General features: G+C 36.9%; 1 protein-coding gene and 1 pseudogene across 10 annotated transcripts in view; both read left to right on the top strand.

Annotated features, from left to right (window-relative positions):
* Window positions 1-26,559, top strand: part of SEMA6D (semaphorin 6D) — a 518,494-nt gene that overhangs the window by 8,006 nt on the left and 483,929 nt on the right. The window lies entirely within an intron of this gene.
* Window positions 13,490-15,902, top strand: LOC102507293 (annotated as a pseudogene).

Below are 26,559 nucleotides of genomic sequence, written 5' to 3'. Positions count from 1 at the left end.
ATTTCAGTGGAGTCTAATGTAGAAATATGTAAATGCAATTTATTAGTGAATAGAAGTATTCCTTTAGACTTTGAACTTCCATTTTCTGTTGTTAACATTGGGAAAGAATCAGGGTTGGAGTCAAAGCTTTATGTAAAGTATGTAACTCAGAATAATAAAAAGTTTAGAAACAACAGACTAGCCCAAAGGTAGAAAAAACTCCCAATAAAGTACAGTACATTCTTATGACAGAATGTTAAGGATCATTTAGAAGTATTTTTTAAAAATAATGATGATATAAATGTAAAAAGAAACAAAACTGTACATATTACATGATAACAATTTTGTAAAAGGACATAGAAAGACTAGAAAAATGACCATGTTAAGAAGTTGTGTCATTGGACACTGAGATGAAAATTGCTCTATATAGCAGATTCCTGGAAAATACACCCAGCTTGGAAGAGCAAGCTTTTTGATGGGATGATCCTGGTGACATGGGAAGTGTCCACAGAATACAATAGTGAAAGCCATCTCTATAGTGTGATTCAGCTCTCATTGAAATATCATTCCCCACCAGGTGTTCCCCTTGCCCGCAACATCTTATCCACCAAGAGCCATAGAATTTACTGCTAAAATACATCACAAATGTATTTAATTTTCACCATGTCCACTGCTGCCCTTCTGGTGTAACACCATAATTTCTAGCCTGGATCACTACCTTAGCTTCGAGCAGGTTCTTCCCACTCTTGCTATTGCAGAAATAATGATCTGAGAGGCCATATTGCATAGTTTTCAAAGCATGAACCCCACGGATGGGCTGCCTGAGACTGAATCCAAGCACTGCCACCTACTTGATGTCTCTTTACTTTCATTTTCCCATCAATAAAATTGAAGATACTAGTAACTACCTTTAAGGTTATTATGAGAATTAACTGCATGACTGGCTTAAAATAAGTATTAATATGTATTAGCTACTTGTCAAGGCCCAAGAGGATTAGATTATACCCTTCCTTGTTTAAAATCATTCAAGAACTTCTCATTGAACTTTGAATTAAATCCTTATGATCACCTACATCACCTTTAACTCTTGCTAGTTTCTCTTTTCTTGCTACTTCTATAAAAATATCAAGTCCTGTTCTGTCATGGGCCTTTGCACATGCTTTTCTCTCCCTGGAATACGCTCATCTGACTTTCCCCATAGCTTCTTCTTGTCCTATAAGTCTCAGCTTCTGCCACATTTTCTAAGAGCCCTTCTCTAAAGGATACTACCTATTACTCTTTTCTCACTCTCCACATCTTATTGTTTGCTTAATAGACTTTGTCACAGTTTGAGCAGTTAGTTTGTTAACCTTTTTCCCCCTTTATTTTGCCACTAGAATTTAAATTCTGTCAACCAAATATAATGTCTTTCATAGTTATATTTGTTTCCCTCAATACCTAGCAGAGTCTGACATGTAGTTCTGAGTCAATATTGGATGGATGGATGGATGGTCAACTGAGATTCTCACTATTATAATCTTGGAATTTGCATTTCTAGAATGGCTAACATCATATTTGCAAGGTCTGTATGTCACTAAAGAGATATAGAAGGTTAAGTTATTAACACTTCTCGTTTTAGCTCTGGTTCACAGAGCCTTAACAATACTTGTCAGTACACAAGTGCATTTTGAAAGAGGTAGAGAGTTTGAGAGTGGAGAGGGGAGCAGTAGGTAGATTGGAGGACTTGAGATGTGAAGGTGTTTCAGGCCAGGGATGGCCTAAATTGAAACTGTAGTGTTAGGGTACAGGGTGGGCTTGGGGTGAGGTATTAGCATGTTGCTAGTTCAGGCATTCAAGAGAAAGTACAGACTTGCATTTCACGAAGAATCAAGTTAAAAATACTACATAAAGTTACTTCCATAGCATTTTACTTCTTAGCTTTAGAAAGGCTCTGTATATACACAATGCCAAAATGAGTGGATGAAAGATTTTTTTAAGTCAAATTAATTATTTGATGTCATGAAATAAAAGCAAAACTGTTTTCTTTCTTTGATTCAGCTAGTTTCCAAAATGCAAGTCAGTCAAACCTGAATGTGTATGTAAGTGTATGTCTGTCTTTGAAACTTCTTTGCTTTTTTCTTTAGATGGAAAAATATTTCATGTGGAAAAGATGTTTTTCACGTATTGTTTTTTATCATAAAATTGTAAAAGCATGGAAAGTAAATTTTATATTCAGTGATGTTCCCTTTCTCTCACCAGGAGGTGTCACTGCAGCTCACTCAAACTTACTAGTGCATTCTGTAGGGACAGACTAGTGCTAGCATTTATCAGAATGTTGGTACCCACCCACCAACTTTATTGTGTTGCTTGAAGGAAATTTGATGAAAACAGAATTCTTTCCAGGTGCCTACTTCTCCGCCAAACAGATGTTCTTATCATGAACTAAGTGAAAACTTAAAGACTTGTTTAATATTCTGGAAGCAAATGGCATTCTTACTTTCTTGGACTGTTGAGTGGGGACAACGGAGAGGAAAAAAAACAACAATGAAGAGTAAGATAAAAGAGGAGACATAGATGTAGAGAAACATGAAAAGACGAGTGAATCTGAAGTGTTTGCAGTGATAACACACTGCTTGACCATCCCTGAACACAGTTCTCTCACCATCTGACTTGCGTATACTGTCCCTTCTCTGCCCCTCTCCTCTGCTTACATAGATCCAGCTTGCTCTGCCAGAAGCATCTCTGTGATAATTAAAAGAGAAACGACTTCTGGTATTGAGTTAATAAACTATCCCAGCTGTTTGATGCATATAACTTCTATCTCTTCTTCTGATAACATTGCAAAAGAGGTATTATTACTAAAAATTTTTCAGACGAAGAAAATGAAAATTGGAAAGGTTGTATGGTTTGTAGTTGTAGCTATGATTTGATCATAGGCTCATCACATTTGAAAAGCACACCCTTGTGCACGATGCCACTGCAGAGTCCCTCTTACTAGAGACTTTCCTAACATCCTTTCACCCCTGGCCAATTTAGGTATCCCTTCTCTGGGTCCCACAACGTCTGGTACTTACCCAATGTGAACATTCCTCATGACTGGACTGAGACCCTCTGTCTTCTTATCTCTTGCTTCACCCAGAGTTGGAGTATTTTAAGGGTGTGTACAATGTCTTGTCTCTAGAACAGAACATGAGACCCCTAATATTGATCAACTGGCTGGGCAAACAAGAGAACAGGTTCACCTAAAGTGGGGCTCCAATGTGGGTGAGGGTGTGGGTGAGAAAAGCATGGAAGGTAAGGACCAAGGAGCTGCCTGCAGCCTTCGCCCATTTCTGTTGGCCTCACTTGCTCCACAAGCAACTGAACAATGAAGAGGAAAGTCCCAACGTTTGGGGGAGGAGGGAGAACAGGGTTAAGTGTCCAAGAAGGAGGAAGTATTCAGCACAGCCCACATCTTGTAGCTTCTCTAGAACTGGAGGGAGAAGACTGGCATCTGAAGAGCTGTGTTTCCTGCCGGCCTCCAGGTGGCAGCATGGCTCAGCGGTCAGAGACCAGCTCAGTTCTTGGATGCCCCTACTGCTACTGCAGGACTCAGAACGGTTCTCAGGGCATTTAGTGCTCTGGGAATGATTAATGGTGCTGCCCATTCACTGCACCCCTAGGGTAATTAAGCCTGCAGTATTTTGGAGGCTAGAGAGACGTCCTGAGCCTCTGTCTGATGGAAGGGGCTGCAACATTTTGGACATTATATCCCTTCAGAGACGTCCTAGAGGCCTTTTTGTTGTGCTCAGAGTGCAGTGGTTGGCAGAATGCTTTAAAGGAGGGGAGGGGAAGCCTGCCACCACCACCCTTAATATATGGGGAAATTGAATAGAGTTCATGTTTTGTCAGATGTTTGGTTTGCTATGAATTCCACATTCTTTTTTCCTTCCTTGGTTCTGAAATAATATTCCTTTCCACCTGACTTAAAGCAAATCCTCTGGAAGGTAGCTTATGTTAATTGACTGAGTATTTTGAAAGAGTGCAGGCAGAGCTATGTATAATGTCTTTATTTAAATAAGCTCTAAGCCCTTTTATATTGTAAGCTGAGGTATTTAAAAGTAAGATGATTGGAAATTTCTAAAGTTGCACACAATTCAAGAGGATGTGAAACATGTTAGAATGAGCAACTGACACAAAGGTACAGCATCCATTTATTCTAAATATACATGTAATATCAGTTACATAAGACAACCAACAAAAGATCTTAAGCTTGTTGGGCTGGGTTTGTGTGACTGCTTCTTTCATTAGAATTTTTAATAACTGGGAAAAGTGCCAGAATCTAAACGCTGGAAAAGGTATCTTGAATAGGATATACTGATAGATCTTCGCAGTCCTGAAGAAGAAAAAAATCACTGAAAGATTCAGAAAATGTTTCCTCATCTATGCAGCCAAATGGGGGATCTGAACCTCCACCTTTCTGCAGTTTGGATTTAAACAGTTCTGGTGGTTGGTTTTAAGCAGTGGTTTGTAGCTTCTTCAGTGGATTTTTTAATATCACTTTGGTACTTCTGAGAACAATTGTTTTTTTCCTCAAACCTGAGATTTTACGCTCTATCACAGGTCTTCTGGTAGTAGACTATGATGATTTAAAGTTGTGTTCTGTATGGGAGGTTACCTTCTAGATGTGTAGAGAGCCAAACTTAACTGGTTCTCCATGTACTGACACTTTTATGTTTTAGCAGGCAATAAATCTGGTCTCTTTAATGTCTTGGAATAGAGTAGAAAATCAGATGGATGATTAGAATGGCCCCTCAAAGTCTATTTTTAGATTAGACTGCAGGTGTTGCACAGACTGCTATTCTATCTGCATTTGCTTTGTTTAATTTATCTCAGAGTTAAACTTGCAATAGTATCTTTTTGTGATAAAGACCTGGGCTAAGGATTGAAAGTAAGACGTGGGGGTGGAGAATTAATTGAGATAGATCAACAGTGGTTTATTCACAGCCTCTGATTTAACTCCAAAGATAACAACAAAATTAGTAGGGGAAAAAGTCCCAGCACAGCCTGACATCCTGCTTGATGATCCACAACTCCTTGAAGGGCTTTTCGCAGCCTGCTGGTTTCTATTTCTTTGGCTGCTTTGAGCAACTTACTGAAAATTTCTTGATTTTATCTCTTGATATAAAGGTGTCTGTTTCCAGGCTACCTTTAATTAATACAGTACTTAATATAAAAATACTGTATCTTGTTCTAAGTATTATTATTTATATTTCCTATATTTTTCTAATATTTCAAAAAAGATTATAATTTTTTGTTATCAGTATCTAATTCATATTTGTAAAGGAACAATTTTGGGGTATACTTAAATCATTTCCTTGCAGAGTCAAGAGGCTTATTATTGCCCTAGAAAAGGACAGAGTAGGTACTATGTTAAACAGAGGGTCCACTGACCCACTTTGCATTTCAAAGCTTAACTTCTTGACTTCTTTACTTTAGCACAATAGTATTCTTGAAAATCAGGTATTGTTGAGGAAAAAGGATTTTCTAAATCCATTAGCTAGCAACAGATCAAGAACCAAGACTGGTAGAATAGATCCGAGTTTTAGTGCATTCCAGGGAGGGGAGCAAACTTAAGACAAGACAGAGGACATGGAAAGTCCACTCCTTTGGCCCTAAGGAATTGTGGCAGAGAAAAAGTTACGGGATTAGCGAACCAGGTGGTGAGTTACTTCACATCCTGACCTTCCTCCTCTGAGTTCAAGATGAGAAAAAGAGCAAGGTTCAGTAGGAATGCCAGTGGTATGCTTTCCAGATAGGAGGTTTTAGGAGGAAACCACAAGATTTTCGAAGGAGCTCCAATATGACGTGGGCTCAGGTAGAGCAGTGGTGATGACAGTCTGCTTAGTTGATGAACCTCCAAAGAGGGATCCAGAAGACATGTCCCAATGAGTGCATGTAGAGGTGATGGAATGGCCAGTAGATTAGTGGAGATCTGAGGTCTGAATGAAGAAGCTGCCTGCCATGGAGGAACCTTAAAGACTGGGAGAAATGGCTTGTATCAGCCCCTTTCCTACCTCAACTTGAGTGAATCCACTCCCAATCTAGTAATAAACTCATTTCTTTGGATTTGTCTCTGAACCTTTATGATATTCTTCTCCTTTTAAGAAATGTGGATCCCACTGTGGCTGTGGTCCTGTTGTTTCTTAAAGGTAGTGATCAAAGACAATGAAGTAAGTGAGAATCATAATACCTTGGGTCCTACCTTTGAAACCCCCTCTGCTTAGAAGGGCTGCTGTATGGCGTAACTCCAAGTTGGACCTTCTACATGCCCTTCTTGGTTTTGCCTGTGCACCTAGCATCTGCAGTGGGTACTTGACCCGTAAGGCCATTGAAAGTTTCCAGTTGCAAGTCCAATTGTTTGTTTCTATTTATTTCTGACCTCTTTATTTCTAACCTTTTTTTCAAAAATGTTTGAGGTAGCAAATCTGTTAGGATAGATCAGTGGGCCTAGTTGACTAGTGAAGAGGTTTTATTAAGGTGGGAAAGAAATTTAGGAAAACATGATTTCAGCTGCTCTGATTACCAACCATGAATCAAAACATCAAGAGAACCCCATTATGCCTGTGAATTAACAGTACCTTTTCAGCAAGGTGTTTGCTGAGCAATCTTGGTGGCCAGAGGAGGTTTTGTGGTAAACAAGGCAAAGTTTAAGCCACTCACAACTCCGTACCTGAGAGAGTGGCATGTACCTGTGTCTCACCTAAAATGGCAGAGAACCCCAACGTTCCTGTTTTACTGGGAATATATTTTAGAATGAGCATTTAAAATATTTCATGGGTGTGTCCAAGTGTCTGTGTGTGTGGTAATTTTAGCCATTCCTTCAAGAAAATTACGTAGTCTCAGTGTGAAAACCTAACTGCAAAGGAACTAAAAATGTATTCTCCCCCTTCCTGACCCATGCTGAACTCCACCCTGGTAAACACTCCTCAGACATTTCTTTTACGTAAAAACTTCCTAAACTAAAATAGATCTCTCTTCTTTCATGCCTTCTCAGAAACCAAGTGGAAGATTTGTCCTAGAGTATTTTTGAGTGGATGTGAGCTGTGATTCCCAATAATAAAACTAGTTGAATTTATGGAGTTCATACTATGCACCTTACACTGTGGTAGGTTAGCTAGTTACATGCCTTATTTCCTTTAGTCCTCATGATCAAAGTCCCTATTGTTAACAGTATTTGCAGAAGATAAAATTGAGTCTTTGAGAAGTCAATTAGCATGTGTAACCTCAAGTAGTCGGGGAAGGAACTGAGGCCAGCCTCAAAGACCACACTCTTCATCACGATGTTCTGCTACCTCCTGAAGCAAAGCAAAGCAAAATACTTAGTAAATCTGAAAGCAAGCGTCCTCAAGGAAGAAGCACAGAGAAGACTGCTTATGTACTTAAGTTGCCATGGAGTAAGGGATGGAGCGCTGGAGTGAATCAGAGGACCTGAGTTTAAATCCAGCTCCTCCACTTTCTCACTGTGTGAATATCGCTGTTGGGTTGTTGGGAAGACAACTACATTTGTGAGAAGTGTTGTAAGACTACAAAGGGCTAGGATACAAAACACAACCAACTAACCAAGTAAATTTAAGTGGTACTGGTTTGGGAGGGAGTTGGCAATCCTGCTCTGGTTGTGATGGTATATTTTGCACAATTCAGATACCTACTGGAAACAAAATGTTTACTAAAAAGCATAAAATATGCCTGGAGTAAATTCATAGTACTACTTTTAATTTATAATTCTTAGCATCTCAGTCAGTATTAACTAGGAGTAAATTCAAAGTACTACTTTTAATTTATAATTCTTAGCATCTCAGTCAGTATTTAACTATTGTTAACTACTTTATTCTTGTGAGTGGATAAAATACAGAAAAATTAATTGTATACTGTCCTAACCAGCTTAAAATTACTGGAGTACAGCCATTAAAAGTTTCAACCTGGATTTAGAATAAAATTGCATATATAATTTCACCATCTCACTTGTGCTGACATTTTGAGGCTGAATTAAAAATGTATGGCACTTTTTTTTTTTAAAGTGCCCTATAAGCATTAGGTGAACACACTTTACACATTTATATGTATAGAAAGCTATTTCCTAAAGTTAACTTAGAACTCTGCCCCTAAGTTTCCTGCTTTCTATGCCCAACAAAATAATTGTTGATTGTTTTAAAAAAATTTGTCAGAACAATATGGTGACAATGATGTTTTCTTCCACCAGAGCTGCATGGTTTCTTTGTGCTTAAAGGGAGAGAGAGACGGGAGGGAAGATATGAGGAGTCAATATGTAAGCTGTACTCAAGGTAGTCGCTGTCTTTATAGAACTAAGATAAACCATCTTTTGCCTTGTTCATCTGTTCGGCAGAAAGCTTGTGCAATTTGCATTTTAGAATGTTCAGTCCTTTTAATTTACTTCTAAATAATTTGTTTCTACATTATGCTGCTTTGTTTGTAGAGAACAATACTTAACACAAGTGTTTCATGAAGCAAAAGAAACTAACACTGCACTCCACAAAGAGAATTTCAAATAAAAACCATTAAGGATAAATGGCATGCATTATAGAAATCTCTACCATATGTGTGAATGGGTCTGTTGTACCAAGCTTATTTACGAAATTCAGAGACACTAATTTATCTAAGAAATAGAATGATAATGCTTTCAAGCAAAAGGAAAAAAATTAAAACATAGTAAGTATAAAAGACACATCAATAGTCTTTTCTATAACCTTGATTTTGATTTTTTTCTTTTGGATTAGCTATTGAGTCACATCAGAAGGTCTGGTTTAATAATGTAGAAGTTATTTGGGCTTAAAAGAAGTTTGGTTGTATCAGTTCCTGTAGGTAATTTGGAAGATAGGAAAGCTTCCAGTATCACTGCACTTATAAGAAAAAGAAATTTGAACAAAGTGTAGGAAATTCTGTACCAAAGAATTCCTAAGAGATAGATTTTATTTGCCATGGTTTATAGAATGCATCTCAGAGACATTTTCCCCAACAAAATTGATCCTTTCATTTCAGTAAAAATGTAAAAACAAAGAATGAGAAAGGTTTATGTAATTTAGATCCCTAAGTTTAAAAAAGAAAAAGAAAACTCCTTTTAAAAAAGAATCTGGACCCCTGTATTTTTGACATCATGCTCTGTATCTGCCTGTTGAACAGATTCAGTTGATGACACCTTTTACTACTAAAAGTAAACTACCTTGTACATTTTAAGAATTATTGAGTGAATCTCATTGTTTTGTGCATGAGAATCTACACATTCCTATTGGTTTAATTTAAGAGACTAAAAAGTTGTAAGTTAGTGCCTGGTATGTATTGGTATTGTCGCACAAAATATAGTTTGTGTAAAAAGAAAAAAACCATGGAATAGATAATACAAAAGAATTTGGTAGTGCAGAGGCCATCAGTAACTGTAGGCATTAATAGCAAACCTCTTTTGCTTGGGAAGAAAATAGTGTGGCACTTTCAAACATGGAACTTGATGAGATCTCAGTGAAGTAAAAGTCAAATTGTTGTAAAACTTCAATTTCTGTCCATATCAGTGATCTTCAAAGGTGATTTTTGAGGAACTCTCACTTCGGTTGTTAGCACTTTGTTTAATTTGGGCTGTGGTTCAGCAGTGATTATCTTAAGATATTCATGAGCAATAAAGCCAAATTCAGTGCAAAATTTAACTCACTGTGGCACTGTGGCTTCCAAATGCAGTATCAGTAGAGACGTGGAACTTCTCCATTGTGAGGTGTAGAAATACATTCTCTTTCAGAAGACAGCCTGTATGTGTGAGGGCCCATTTCATATGTGTTCGGGATCATTAATGAACCACAGTAAAATATGGAGCCAGAGGGTATTGTTTACGATAAAATCGAGGTCATATCTTCACAATAATATTCCATTAAGTTAATCATCATGGAAATTGTGACTATTTAATAGTGACCATTCTAAATCACCTAGTCATGAAGGTGTGGATTGAATTGATAAGATTTAACCACTTATTTTATCATGGGAAAATTTGCCTAACACATTTGTATGATTTTTTCCCCTATTTTTTATTCTCCTGCATACCATCCAGTAGGTAAGCAATGCTATAGGGACACTGGGCATAGATCTTGGGCCTTTCTCCAGAGCTGAAGCACCGTAATACAGCTTGGGCTCAAAGGCGAGCTTAAAAGGGGAGCTTAGACAGCACCTAGATGGGAACCCCAGCCCTCTCACCTGTCAGCTCTGTGACCTTGGTCAGTTATATAATTTCTCTGGTAATGGAGTATAAAGCAGATTTTGTAAGAATTAAATAAAATAATATACTACAGTGCATGGCACATTTTAAGCACTCAGTTAATGATGCTTGTTGTCGTTTTGAGGGAGGATTAATGTTGGAGAATAGTTAAATATGTAAGAGTCTGGGCCTGGTAGAATTTTTCGGGTAAAGGAACTTGAACCTAAAGAAGAACAGTATACAGACTTAGGGTTGAAGGAGAAGGAGTCATGAAAGTCACAGTTTATTAGGGACCTCTTATGTTTTGGACACTGCAGTGGGCACATAGAGGAAATGAAAGCCAATATAGGAGGAAGAAGGAGAATATCAGAATTAGTATTTAGCTGATTACAATTCTTACCAGTGTCTTTGCAGAAATTTCTGCCTCTGAAAAGAGTCTGGGTCACATCTTTAGAAGTAGCTTGCTCATTCATGGCATAGATTAAGAAACGAGTTCCGTTCGTTAGAGATACCGAGTATATTTTGTTGAAAGTATGCTATCAAGGAAAAATAATGAGCTAATTTTTGTCTTTTCATCTATGTCATGCATCCTGAAACATACTGTGTTGACCACATATGTGCTCATAAAAATTTCTCTCTTTGAAAAACTGAACTGTTAAGAGAAAGTCTAACTTTGCTTAGCTGGGGCCTAACATTTTGTCATTACGTAATTGTGCCTAGTGAAAAGTTTTTGATTGTATTAATGAATGAATGAATGAGTTAGAGTGAATGAATGAATAAATGAATCTCCAAGTTAAGTCCAGAGTTTTTATGAGCAGGGTCAAAAACATATTTATTGAGGACCCTTTGTCATATACATCATTGTTACTCTGCCAGTTCTAAAAAGCATAAGATATTATATCACAAAAATGACAACTATTAAAGATGGTGAGATTTTGGTAAAAATGATGCGTGCATTCCTTGTTGGTGGCATTATCAATTGTTAATCCCTTTAGAAAGTAACATGACCATTTGTAGCAAAAAGTCACAAATTTATTCATATCCATTGCATTCAAAATTCTCCTTCTCTTATGGAAACATTTTAACAGGAACAAAACAAGCTAAACATAAAAATTTTTACTGTAATCAATATTAATAGCAAAAAGTTAGAGACAAAAATAATAATTTTATAGATTATGGTATATCAATATAGTTTAATACTATAAAGTCATTAAAATGATAATCATTTGGAAACATCAAGGTATGTTTATGAGATATATGTAAAAATAGTGAAATATAAAATACTATGTATACCATTATTATAACAATATAAATATAGTATGTGTGTATAGATTATATGCATAAATAAAACTAGAGGTTGTGTCAGGATAATAAGATAATTGATTTGCATTTTAAAAACATTTATTCATCTTTTATTACCTTTCAATACCCTTCCAGAAATTATCTTATTTTCTTTTCTCATAAATAGATACTGTAGTGCCTTTTCTTCTGATAAGGGCCGTTATAGGACCTGAGGTTCATTATCAGTTGCTTTTAACATCCCTATACTGAAATTTAGGAGTACATAGATGATTAGATTAAAGGTATATAACATTGATCTCTGGCTATATACTTTGCAGGTTGTTTTAAAAAAAAATTCCCAATGTATGTTCATTTTCTTATACAATTTGTTTTTCCTGAAAGTCACCTTAAGGTAAAAAGTCAAAGGCTTTTTATCTTACAGATATAAATATGTGTGTATCTTTGTTCATCTGGAGGCAGCACATTAAAATGGAAAGGATACTTGGCCAACAGGGTGGATTTGTTGATTTTACAGATGGGGAACCCTGGAAGGCAGGGAAGTAAAGTGATTTGGACAGGGATACAATGTCAATTAATGGCAGAGCCAGGATTGAAATGTACAGGTTTTGAGAAAGTTGAGAACTTTCCTACCCACCCCTCATCCACAATGCTTTCCCCATCACCCCAAAATGAGCTGTTAGCTTTCTTCTAGCTTCAGCACCCATGATTTTTCTCTACCTGCAATGTCACATCTGTGCTACATTCCCATGTCTAAGGAAAGCAAGAGTTTCCATCTCAGCCAGAAATTGCTACTTTGTACACAGTTGCACAGAGGTAAATGCTGGCCCTTGGGTAGTCTTGTCTGCATGCTTTCACTGGTTGCATCTCCTTAGAATCAGGACTTCTGCCTCTCAGCTCAGCAACATTAATGTGTTCACCTAGCTATAGTGTTCCTTTCTGTCTCTGCAGCCTTCCTGAGTACCCCCTCCCCACCATCCACAGGCAGAAATCCTGGTCACAGCAAGCTGCTCCCACTGGGGTAGTTTCCAAAAATCCACAAAGAACATTAGTGTTCCTGATTTGCTTCAGAAATAAATGGCAGAGAAGCCTCTCCAACATGCTTGAAATAAACAAACAAATAAGAGAGAACAAATAGCTTCAAGTGAAAACCTACTGCTAGTCTTAAAGGGGGCTCTAGGAGAAGACTTCAGAAAAGATAAATGGTTGCTGAGTACTGTTAGCCTATTAGCCTGTGGTGGGCCAATTAGGCAGCAGTGGAAAGGAGGATGAGTGGTAAATTCATTTGAGGGTCCTGTGGAGCCAGCCTTGAAAGAATTTTTAAAAATATACTCACTTGATTTAATGAATGTGGTAAAATAAACATAGATGATTATATTTAATCTCTAAATTGATATGTAGTTTGTTCAACCAGGCAGCATTTAAATATGGCTTCTTCCTTTGCACCCATTTGTTCTGCCCTTCTTATTTCTTCCTTTGTGTTAATATGGTGAATAAGCCCTCCTGCTGTATCTGCCATTTACAGTATTACAGGGAGATTTATGATTCTTTTATAATCAGAGCAATAGGTGATTCTTAGTTAGAAAACTCTTCTTAGTCTCTTTGGAAAACCATTATTTTATTGCCTTTTTTCAATAACATTCACCCAGAACCTAGACAGTAAGTATTAACTGAGCACCTACTGTGAATCAGGCACTGGTCTAGCCATCGTGGAAGGTTTAATTCCGACTAACGCTTTGTCCTTGTCCTCAAGGACCTCATAGTGTGAGAAGGGGATGTGAAGACTCCCTGGGCTAAAGTGCTGAGGTAGCCAGACTAGCTGGCTACCCTTCGTGCCTTTCCTCCTCTCCTGGCTTCTGTGAACTCAGGTAGTGTCTCTGGTGAACAAGACAACTGTCCCAGACAGAAAGGCTCCAAATCAATGGCTCCCAAATATGGGTCTTTGGACCTGAACCTCCAGATTAACCTGCTGTGCTTTTTGGAACTACCTAGTCTAGTATGGATCAGGGTATCTTGGGGAGAGGACTACGGTACCTATTTTAAAGATGTTCTCTAGGTGATTCTGATACTTCATCAGATTTAGAGGTCAGCAATGGAGGAGTCAGTCATGGGCAAGAAGGAGTGATTGTGGAAATGGGTAAGGCAAATGATCATCAACAGACATATACCAGGCACTGTACATAATGGTAAGGACTGCAACCTGTGGAGTCACACTGCCTGGGTTTAAATTCTGTCTCTGACACTTAGAGCTGTGAGCTTTAAGGCAAGTTTTAAAATTCAGTTGTCTTCAGTTCCCACACTTTGTAAAGTGAGAAAAATGATATCACCTATCTCAAAGGATTATTGTAGGGATTAAATGATGTAAAATATTTAAAGCTGTTAGAAGTGTACTGGAGATAAAGAAAACACTCAGTAAGTATTACTGCTACTACTACTGCTACTGCTACTGCTAGTACTACTACTGCTGCTGCTGCTGCTGCTACTACTACTGTTGCTGCTATTACTGCTGCTGCTACTACTACTAGTACTATTACTACTACTGCTGCTACTTTACTGCTGCTGCTGCTACTATTAGTAGTACTACTACTACTGCTGCTGCTGCTACTACTAGTAGCAGTATTACTACTGCTGCTGCTACTGCTGCTGCTGCTACTACTACTGCTGCTGCTATTACTGCTGCTGCTACTACTACTAGTACTATTACTACTACTACTGCTGCTGCTGCTGCTGCTGCTACTAGTAGTAGTAGTATTACTACTGATGCTGCTACTGCTGCTGCTGCTACTACTAGTAGTACTACTGCTGCTGCTACTATTAGTAGTACTACTACTGCTGCTGCTGCTACTGCTGCTGCTGCTACTACTACTGCTACTACTAGTACTACTACTACTGCTGCTGCTGCTACTACTAATAGTAGTATTACTACTGCTGCTGCTGCTGCTACTGCTAATAGTAGTAGTACTACTGCTCCTGCTACTTTACTTCTGCTACTACTACTGCTGCTACTTTACTGCTGCTGCTGCTGCTGCTACTACTGCTGCTGCTACTATTAGTAGTAGTACTACTACTGCTGCTGCTGCTGCTACTACTACTACTACTACTGCTGCTGCTGCTGGTTGTTGTTGTGGTTGTTGTCCTTCTGCTCCTCCTTCTTTTTCTTCTTATCATCATCGTAAGGCAGTTTATGTTTACAGTCCTACAGAAATACAGATGAGGGATAGGAGTTCATCCCTATTTAGCCTCCCAGAGTAAATAAAGCAAAACCGTCTTCCATTCCAAGCTGGCTGCAGAAATCTTGGGCTGTGTGGACCAGATCCACATCAAGCCAGGGGCCAAGATGCTCTACCTTGGGGCTGCCTAGGGCACCACTGTCTCCCACGTCTCTGACATTGTAAGCCAACACGGTGTGGTCTGTGCAGCTGAGTTCTCCCACCACTCTGGCTGTGTGACCTCATTAACTTGGCCAAGAAGAGAACCAACATTATTCCTGTCCTTGAAGATGTTTGGCACCTGCACAAATACAGCATGCTCATTGCAATGTGGATGTGAACCAGATGGTAGCCCTGAATGCCTACACCTTCCTACATAATGGAGGACACGTTGTATGATTTCCATTAAGGTCAACTGCTGCATTGACTCCACAGCTACTCCCCAGGCCATATTCGCCTCCTAAGTAAAAAAAAAAAAAAAAAAAGATGCAACAGGAGAACATGAAGCCCCGCAGCAGCTGACCCTAGAACCATACCAAAGAGACCACCGTGGTCATAGTTGTGTCCAAGCCACACCCCAAGCTGAAGAACTGAAGCCCAGGACCATCTGGATTGTGAGAAATTGTGCTTCTACTGTTACATGCTACTGTTGCTGCTGTTAGACTAGGTGATTTTTAACTTGTGGTAGTTTAGAAGCTGTTTTTTGTTTTCTGTGCTCAATAAATGGGTAGCATCTGGCCAGTACACTCCACTGCTATGCATTTTATTGTTTTTCATTTCTACAGTTCAGAGGTATTAGGAACAATAGAAATTATAATGCATAGAAGAAATGTTAAACAATTTTAAAATGTCTTTAATTGTCCATTTCTCATTGTGGCCTTAAGTGGGCCCAAAAGTAACATTAATGTTCAGTTATATTTGAGTCAGTCAATAGTATTTCTGCTCATCACTGGGCAGAATTTGGTGTGGGCTGCCAAGAATTACTCTGGCGTCAGATTCAGAAGACTGGGTTCTCAAGCTAGGGCTGCTCCCGACCACTAGAGTAGTCTTGGGCATAATCATGTCATATCTCTGGGCTTATTATTTTCATTTATAAATGAGATTGAGTTGATCTCTAGGGATAACTAAGAGCATCCTCTGCTTTCCCAGTGGTTTATCTCACTCTGCTTCTGGTCCAAATTTGAGTTTCATAAGACAAGAATATCCACCATTAAGAAGACTAATTAGTCTAATTTCAGGATGCTGATTGGGTCACAGACCTAGCATGTGAATCTCTCCTTTCTGTCTGGTTTCCCTTTGAGATACTCACTGTCTTCTGTTGTAGTGGGACCCAAGACTATTCCATTCTTACCAACAGGTAGGATTATTTTGTGTTTTCCAAAGTATCCTCTATGTAGAATATTAATGTAATAAAATATTAATACATCAGGAAATATTTCAGTGATAAAAAAGATTCAGAAATAATGTTAAACAAATTTTTAAACTGGTTCATTTTTTTTGACTACTCAGAATCTAGAATATGGAGACGTACACTATGAATTACCAATAGGAGAATATAGTACAAAATACTTCCAAAATATTTTGATCACGGAATCCTAACTTTTAAGAAATGCCATAAGGGATCAATATTCCTTGAAGTACACTTCTGCAAAATGTTAGAAGAGTATTCACCAATTTTGGCTTCTAAACAAGTGTCAGCCATGTAATAAGCAAGTGTTCTATCAGAGGCTCTATGAGGAAAAGTAACTTACCCTAAGACATATTCATTAAAAATGGCAAATCTGAAAACTGTCTATTTATTCACCACTTTGTATATTTATCCACTGCAGTATAATACATTCTATTCTTTCAGTTCAAAGATCTCAGGAACAATGTAAAATTTCTGAGTATTTTATCCAAGAATGTATGCAAATGTGGGATGTGCAGAAGGAATCTTATCGCCAGATCATCTCTTGGTCCCTGTTGCCTGTCTGGGATTGTTGTGCTGGCTCTCAGCGATGCTCATGAGCCAAATAAAACAGGACTTAACTCCCTGACACCTAGTTTCTAAAAGGCTGCCAATCCTGACCTTAGTCTTTTTTGCATAAAAAGAAAAAGATTGAAATTGTTATTCATGCTTGATTCATTGGACCAAAAGAGCAATTGCCAAGGGCTCATCAAGCCCTTAATGTGGAAAGGCTGGCAGTTCTTATTCCAGGATGAATGTTAGATTTTCATCCTGAATGAAAGAAAACTTGCTACACTCCCTTTCTTTAAAAAAGGGGGAATGGTATAAAGAACACAAGGTAACAAGTCTTTATTTGTAATAGGTGTCCTGTTTCTCCTAAGGTGCTAGACCTTTTCCCCCAGGATCTACCCTTTATATTTCAATGTAATTAGCTTCTTAAAGCCTATAGCATTTTCTTAAAATAATGGGAGATTTCACTGGCTTTTACTGTACACAGATTTTAGTGGAGCCCTGACTAGGTTTCAAATAATTATTCATGCAAGCCTGATTTGAATCTGGGGAACACGCAAAAGAAGGTGGCGTTACTGAAAGTAGTCATAAGTAAATAGAAGATGTTATATCACCTCCCTTTCTTTGAAGATGCAAGCCTTGATTTTTTTTTTCTTTTAAGGATGGGCAGTTATGACCTGTTGATATTTCTTTGACCAAGTTGCTCTGTGCCCAAACCAGGATTGCTCTGTTATTTTAGAAGGCAGTCCTTTAAATGTCCAGCCATCTGGCAGTGTGAATTTGCAGAGAAAATGATAGGCCAGATAAACCTTTTATCAAAAATATAAAAGATCATTTAAAAATAACATATACTATATTGTTTCAATACAAGCAGGATAACAGAAGTGGATTATAATGTCAATGCCCTTATAAATTCTGATGATATTTTTAAAGGGCTATACTTCAATAAAAAATAAAAATAGAAAAGTAATACATATACATGATTAGAAAATTTAAATTGTATGCAAGTAAAAAATAAAATATAAATGCCTCACCAGTCCACCCTCTGTAGAGGTAACTACTATTGATTTTGTGTGTTTGTGATACCTGATGATGATGATAATAACAGTAACGTACGAGCATCCATCCATGACTCTTTCATCTATCAATTTGACAACAACTAAAATTTTCAGCTTGCTTAAAAAAATCACAGCATGCATATACTTGTACATCTGGTTGTTTTCACATACCTTTGTATCTTGAGTATATTTCCATTCTAATAATAATGGATTTACTTCATTCTCTATAATGGCTACATAATATTCCACCATAAAAATCCATCATAAATTATTCAATCAATGGGAACAATTTCTAAAGTTCCCTTACACAAAAAAATAAGAGTATATTTTCCTCACCTTGTTTTCAGCCCATAGGTATAATAATGTAGTATATTTCCAAGAATATATTTTGTTATTAAGGTACACATATATTCTTTAAATGTTTGATCTTAATTTGACAATCTTTTGAAATACATGTTGCCTAAGTATCTATTAGCATAAGTAGTAGTTATAGGAAATTTGAAAGTCAGAATTGGAAGTTTTTCTCAAGTCATATTTACAGAAGATATGGAATACAAATTTTATTTTTCTGTGGTGACCTTGAATCAGAGAGGAAAACATTGAGCCAAATTTACTTGTAATTACAATTTATATTATAACCTGACAGGCCAAGGAGGTAAGAGTAGGAAAAGGAGAAAAGGAACCAGTTGTTAAGTGAGTTTTATGTGCCAAGGATCAGGTTAGGTGTTAGCATGTACATTATTTTAATTAAGGGATTATTGTTACTGATTGTTTAATAATTAGCTTTCCTGAAGTTATTTCCAGCCACTATGAGTTGAATATTGTAGACAGCCTTTTTTTCCTTAAATGCACTCTCATCCCCAACAGTTCTGCCCCAATCTTGATGATAAAAACTAGAAAGGAGACAATATTAAGGCCAAGATGGACTGAGATTCTTTCTAACATCAACCGTAATCTGACACAGCTATAAAAGGTGCATAAAAATTAAGTCATTTACCCAAACCTACCAAACTAGCAAATTTTAATGTCAGTCTTGCAGGTGATTATGATTACCAGATACAAAGCTTAGGGAGAAAATTAGGACATATGCAAGGATAATTAAGAAACAGGCAAATTAAAACTTAAATGAGGACTTTCAATAATAGCAGTACATTTCTTCACTGACTGATACTCACATTATCTATTCTTTCATCACTTTGTTGTGTGTACCTATGAGAAGGCTTTGGAAAATTTCACTTAAGAAGATAAGAAAGAGGTTAATCAGCCTGACCTTTCTGCTTTCCAGATTGCTATTTTATCTCTGACAGTGACACCCTCACCTGTACTTCGGAGAGTGGGTGATTATGAGCTTGAAGTATTGAGCACAGTAAGGTTTCAAAAAATCATAGCTGTTGTTATGATGGTCACTGTTACTATAATTTTATTTTTGGCAATTCACTCATTTCTAACTTCCCTTAATAACAAAACTGTAAGTCTTTTCGTTTTCCATAATTCTATTTCCTTTTAAGTCTATACCATCTCTTAAGGTAACAGATTTCATATTTTTGCTGCCTGATATATAAAGTAGCATTTCCTTTCTTTTGACGTGTCTTAATGACATGACACTGCATTCTTTAATCTCTTTTTTTTCTGATAAATATATATTGACCATAGGGATACATCCATTCATGATCATACCGATGTCAAGGAGTAGTGGAAAGAGTATGGCATGAGATGTCAAGTAGATGTGGATTTTCTGAGTCTCTGCTGTTAGGTCAATAGCAATTTGGGGCTGTGAGGATTAGGTGAAATGACATATGGAATGCCTGTAACAGAGTGCTTGGCAGATAGTAGGTGGTGAGAAAATACTTTTCTGTCACAGCACCACCCCTTTTTCTTACATTCTTCCTTTCTCTTCCCTCCTTTTGGCATCCCAGCGTAAGGGAGCCTGTGGTTCTAGAGCAGCACTGTCCAACAGAACTTTCTGCAGTGATGGGGATTTGTAGCCACTAGCCACATATAGCTATTTAAATTTAAATTTAACTTAATTAAAATTAATTTAAAATTTCACTTACTCATTTGCACTAACCACATTCCAAATGCTCAGTAGCCACAATGTTAGTGACTACACTTATTGGACAGCACAAAAATAGAACATTTCCCTTTTCTTAAAGTTCCATTGGACAGCATTGCTCTCAAACTATAGGCTATAAATGTGACTAGAGCAACTACAGAACTGAATTTTTAATTTTAATATATCTTAGTTCATTTTCATTTCAATTTAAATAGCCACAGGTTACCAGTGGCTACCACATTGAACAGCAAAGTTCTACAGTGTCACAAGCATTAGTCAGCAGCTTTGAAGATTTTAATTAACATTTTGAGATTTTTATGTGATGCCTGAGGAGTGGGTAGATTAATCTAGCAACTCCAAGTGTTGGTAGTGTATTTCTTCTTCTCTAGTATGACTGGGCTTAACTCAGTCCACATCTAATGTTCTTACATGCTTATCTGACCCCAATTTTTTAATTCAAAAACTTTTATATATCTCATTGGGCTTTACTGATCTCAGTTATTTTTAAACCTAGCTACAGAATCAGTAAAGGATTTGTTGTATTATAGCTAACCTTGTTCAGTGAATGACAGGGTTCAGAGAAAGTGTATGAAAAAGCGACAGTCTGTAGCAGGGGGTCTTAACCACAGAGATACAACATACTGATGAGCTCTGATCACTTCTGAGGTGTGTGGTGAGTAATTTGTTGCTATTAATAAAGTGTTAGCATTTTCAAATAATTCCCCTTTTATTTTAAGAAATTAAAACAGTCTTGATCGCTGGTATAATGATGTCGGTCTTACTCATTTACATCCTGTCTTGTTGTCTTGAATGGCAAAGAAATGTGGTGTGGAGTTAGGTCTGGCATATTGGTGGTTGCACCCGTACCTGAGTTCATGTATGAGACTGGGTCATTGGTCAGCGTGTCATCCTGTGTTACCATGGAGAAAACTGTTAAAAGCATTGTAAGGAAGGGGGAGGGTATAGCTCAAATGGTAGAGCACATGCCTAGCATGCATGAGGCCATGGGTTCAATTCCTAGTACCTCCTCTAAAAATAAATAAGTAAAACTACCCCCCCAACAGCATTGTAAGGAATGTGATGTCAAGCAGTACATTATGCTGAAGCTTGGTCATGGGGACTGAACATTCCTCTCTCACTGCCTGAATCTTGTTTTTTTTTTTAAAAATTATTTAGTAATTAGACTGTTCTAAGTATAAAAAGTCTGACTTAAATGAATGTGTTTTTAAGGTGAAGCAGGGTCAAGGATTCATCTTATTGACAGAAGAGAAAAGTGATGCAGTGAAAGAGGTATTAGAGGGGATTAGGAGAAAGTTGAGAGGCAGAGTCTGGAAGGCTTCACAAGCAAAGAGAAGTTTAAACATTTAATGGGAAAGGAAGAAAAGGTCATAGGAAGACATGTCTGAAGGTCAGAAAGTAATATAATATTGCTAATAGCATGCAGAATGATTATTTACCTGAATTCCCTGAATGTGTTTAGGTTTTTGTTTGTAGACTCTGAAGACATTTGTGTTTAGAATACACATAATGAGGGAATTTGACACCTGTTTTTGTCTAGTTCCTTTATTTTACTTATGGGCAGAACAGAATTGTTCTAGAAAAGATGACATGTTATACACTCTCACTGGATTCTGCAATCTTTCAGCCCAGATACAAATAGATGACCATCTACAAAGAAGTTTCATCTTGAGGAAAAGTGTAATCACTTCTAATTCATCTTGTTATTAAGGTTAACTGCATCAGAAGATTTATTTTTCTCAGGATGGAATCTGAGTTCGTTCTAGAAAATGGTAGATGGGCACAAAGACCATATCAGACCTTCTGACTGCTAGAGGAAGAGGAAAATCTGTCCGTTTAGCTTGTTCTTTCTTTGCTGACAGTTACATGGATTTATTTAAAAACCCATTAGGGAAGAGTGTGTTCTATCTGTAAGCAGTGGAAGCATGTGATCTGATGACTATTCTATAAACAGACCTAAGCTTCATTTTAGACAGGAATAGGTTTTCATTTATTTTGAGGCTAATTATAAATTGGAACGATAATCCTTTTGATGGACAATTCGATTGCATTTAAATTCAAATTAACATCTGTTGTTTATAGTTTGTATTGTACAATCTACCTGAATCTAAACAGAAGCTATTAAAGATCTGTGGCTAGAAAATCTTTGTTCTCTGAAGAGTTTAAAGGAAAAAAGAGCATTTTCTATATCCTCGTTATTGCAGCCAGATTTTAGTTGCCCTTGAAAATCAAGGATGGTTTCCTTTGTCCACAATGTATTAAAGGAGGTTGTGCATATATGCACAAATGCATTTTGCTACAAAGGGGGCTGTTGAAAATGTTCAACATTTTTAAATAATATGTGTTTTGAATGAATAGCACACTTTATACTACTTATATATTTTTATTCAGATACTGTCTTATTTAAGAATTTAGTTCATATATATTCATAATTGCATTTCACTCCATAGGTATATTAATTCTATTCATACATGAATTCATTTACAGCTGTACTTCATATATATGAACCACATATTCATAAATGGTAATATTTATCTACAGCTGGATGAATATTTACAGATAGATACACATGTACATATGTATATAATAAATCAGCACCTCAAAATTGCAAAACTGGAAATAATTAGCTACAGCGCATGATTTGGGGTATTTTGTTTTTCTTTAAATTCTCATTCACTTACAGATCACATGATAATAGTACAGCTATTATAAAAATTCACATGTTGCCCAGTGCGTGAAGAATGTCTGTGCTTTCACCTGAGAAGCATGTAAAGCACAGGAGCACAGAAGGGAAAAAACACTTAAGGATCACAATAGCATTGTGGGCGTAGACATATACAATCCACTTATAACTGTTACTTTTTAAATTACAGAATTATAGAATTGGCATGTCCCCCAAAAGTAATTAGACAATTTATAAAATGACAGGAAGTTCTTACAGCATAATACTCAGCCTAAAATTAGTCCTGACAACTAATTTACAACGTGGAAGAGGTAACCGATCCTGTCGAATGGTGGTTTTACTCTTAAAAATGATATCAGGATGATTTTCTTTATTATTTGAGAAGATTTAATGTGAAATCAGTATACACTTATTAAAAAATACAACAGATTTTGCATGAGCTTGAATAAGACTTCAGGTTCTTTGAATTATGTAACTATTTGCTAATTATTTGTTTGACAGGCTATGGTTTTAAAGCTTCAAAATATGTAAACAAATGTTGATCGTTAACAATCTTGAACTGAGACGAGTAAATGTGAGCTTTTATGAGGATCTTAGGAGGTGCACACAGTTCAGAGGTTCAGTGTTCCAAACCCCTTGAATCTTCCCTGTGCAGCATCTAATCTTCTCTTTAAATGTTAAAAGCTGCCTCATGCTCTCTAACAAGTCATCTCCCCAGAATTCTTCACGGTTAACAAAGACCCAAGCCCTGTCTTCGCATTTTTCTTCTATTGATGCCCAGCATGCTTTATGAAAGTTGGAATGAAGGGGTGAAGGCAGGGCTGGGGAACTGCCAGAAGAAGCTGACTAGCTGGCATATGGGACACATTGAACCACATTGCAAAGTAGCATGAACATGGCATTAACAATGACCCCTTGTACTGCTCTCAGTCTTGCAGGATCAGAAAATGATTTCTTAGCTCACCAAAATTGAATCTGTCTCTCAAGGAGAACTCAAGTTAACAAACAGTCAAAAACAAACATACATACACAAACACACATAATCCTGAGTAGTATGTTTAAAACCTGATTGCCAATTTGTTACTTCCTAAAAGAAAATATAACTTTTACACATACCAGAATATTCTTAATAGCATAACCAGAATATATTCTCTTGCAAGCCAATTTAAGAGGAAGTCAACTCATAATCAGAAATTTGCTTAAGAAGATGAAATTGAAGAAAAGACTGATTGTTAAAAAGTGTCTCTTAAGGAAAAAATATACAAGACGCATGAAAAACAAAGAGCCAGTTCCTTAATTGTCAAAGAGTTTGCACAAATCATTAAGAAAAAACTAATGTCAATTTTTAAAATGGGCAAAAGATAAATATCTAACAAATAGAAACAATTCACAGAAAAGTACAGATGACCAGTAAACATATAAAAATGATAAACATCACACACAATTAAACAAATGAAAATTAAAATAAGATACAATTTTTATCCTGTGAGTTTAGCAAAAATTTAAAAATCCAATGATACTTAGCTTTGGTAAGGATGTGAGGAAAGAAGCCATCTCAGACAAGATGAATAGAGTCAGAAACTAGTGCAACATTTCTGAAAGCATTATTAATCAAAAATTTCAATTTATAGATAACCTTTGAACCAGCAACTTCACAGCTCAGGATTTACCCTAATAATACACTTGCAAAAGGATGCTAAGATATGTGAATGGGATGTACCTTGGAATAGCAAACAATATTCCAGAAAACAATATTCCCCTTCAACAGGGCACTGCCAATGAATTAAGTTAATATGTTGAACAGAGTACCCTGCATCAGTGAAAAGAATATGTTAGACTTATTGATGATGATGTAGAAAGAGCTTTAAGATGTATTATTAAGTGATACACAAAGTAGGCATTGCATGCTCTCTTTTGTGTGAGCAGTGATCATGTGTATTTTTCTAGGAGAATACAAATAAAACTAGGTGGTGGGAGATATTTAGCCTTCATTTTATACTTTTCTGTGCTATTTAAAAGTTTCATATCATTTGCCTAGATTTCATTTAATTACAATCTAATATTTATTTAAATAGGCATATATATATATGCATATGTATACATGTATGTATATATATGGATACACATACAGACACACTTTTGTAAAGTAATATTTAACCAAATAACTGGAAAAGATCTCTCCCTATAAAAATGCCACAACCCGAAGTCTATTAGCTGCATTTTTTTTTCTGGTCACTCCCTGAATAGTCACTGACTTTACCACATTCAAAGTGTTCTTCTTTTACTATTTTCTTGCTATGAGGCTTTGGGCAAATTAATTAATCTTTCTGAGTTTCTAGGTTGTTTTTATTGTTGTTTATTCTAGGTAGCATGAGAGAAGTTCCTTTGTCAAGGATATGTTGTAAGGATTACATAATAAAACTGCTATACACGGAGTTCAGTGCCTGGAATCTAAAGGACTTGCCATAAATATTAGTTATTTTTCACTCATCCAGTGCTTTTGGGTTTTCTTCTCCACAATGTCCCTTCTTCCCTCCTTCACTACATCTTCTACCACCTCTAGCTTTGCTCTGGGACCCAGAGTTAAAGTACTTTAGTCAACCATATTATGGACCAAATGTACTCTTCTGAGGTGGCTTGAGAATCTAACCACCATCTATAAAAACTGTTTCCAGAAAGTGACTCACAAATTAAGTTTTGGAACACAATCCTTTGAAAATTGGAGGGCTCCTGGACTGTGACTAACAGCATCAAACAAAGATGCATTCTTTCTCCATTTTGCTTATTATCTACAACTCAGTCATGCTTTTCACTGCCTCCAAAGAGTGTGATTGAGCTTTTGATAAAACTCTTTCAATTTAAACACTGTCATAGCCAAAGCAAAATGTTCATGGAGATTATGCTTTGCTTTCAACATAGGGAACTGGCAATGTAAATTTACTGAGCACTTGCTATGAGCCAGGCACTGTGTCAATTGTTTGATATGTGTTATCTCATTTAATCTTCACAATAACCCTGTGAGGCTATTGTAGTGATTACGCTTACCATTTTCTAAAACAGGAAATACCCCCAGAGACATTAAGCAACATGGACAAGGTCATGTAGCTTTTAAGTGGCAGAATTAAAGTTCATATCCAGATCCATCTGGTGCCAAAGCTCATGCTTCTCCTGGTAGTTGCTAACTGAAGTTTGCCACTTCAAAGATTTTTGCATCTTATTTCCAAGAATGTTCTTTATTGTTATTTTTGTATGTGTCAGCATTGGCATTACAACATTTGACCCACAGCTGGTCCTCCTATACAACTCTAAACTTGCTATTTAAAGAAGTAAAGCCTTTTTGACCTTGGTAAAATAATTTCTCAATCATTATCTTATAGAATACTTTTTTGGTTGGCAGGAGGCATTACTGTTTGGATGATTGCCATCCTAAAGGATCTGGAATCAGTAGTGGCTTTTCTATAAGTATACTGTGTCAAGATGCTCACTACTCCTCTCCACAGCTGCCAGAGGTGGACCATGACTTGAAGACTCCTACCCATTCACAAAAGCATATTCGCTAAGATTCCATGAGGAGGCTGGAGGCCTCAAGGTCAAGGTCATAAGTGCTATTGCTCTAGCATTGCTAAATTCAAGATTTTCAGAAACATCATATAGGATGCTTAAGAATGTGTTCTTTTTTTTTAATTGCACTTTTCTCTTTGACTTTGGTTACCTCCCCCATCTTGTACTATGCCTGGGTTTGTAACTGTTCCCTTCAGCATTAGTCCTGCACACAAATGTGAAGTGTCCAGTTGAATTTTTATGCTACTTCCATTCTGTATTACCTGTGAGAATCTGCCAGTCATTTTTCAAGTGCAAGAAACCTACCAGGCTTTTTTTTTTTAGGCTGCCCACATTCCTTTCAGTATTGTGTTCTGCCATTGGGGCCAGATAAAGTTAATCCTGTGTTTTATTAAATCAATTAGCTACTGCTGCATGACAAATCACCCCAAAAAGTAGGGCCTGAAAACAATATCCATTTACTTTGCTCATGATTGTACAAGTCAGCAATGTAAGCTGGGATCCACTGCATACTTTTGCTTGCCTTGGC

Source organism: Camelus ferus, chromosome 6 (assembly GCF_009834535.1).
Source record: "Camelus ferus isolate YT-003-E chromosome 6, BCGSAC_Cfer_1.0, whole genome shotgun sequence".
NCBI lineage: Eukaryota > Metazoa > Chordata > Mammalia > Artiodactyla > Camelidae > Camelus > Camelus ferus.
Note: the sequence above shows the minus strand (reverse complement) of the source record. Positions and strands in the feature narration are given on the sequence as shown.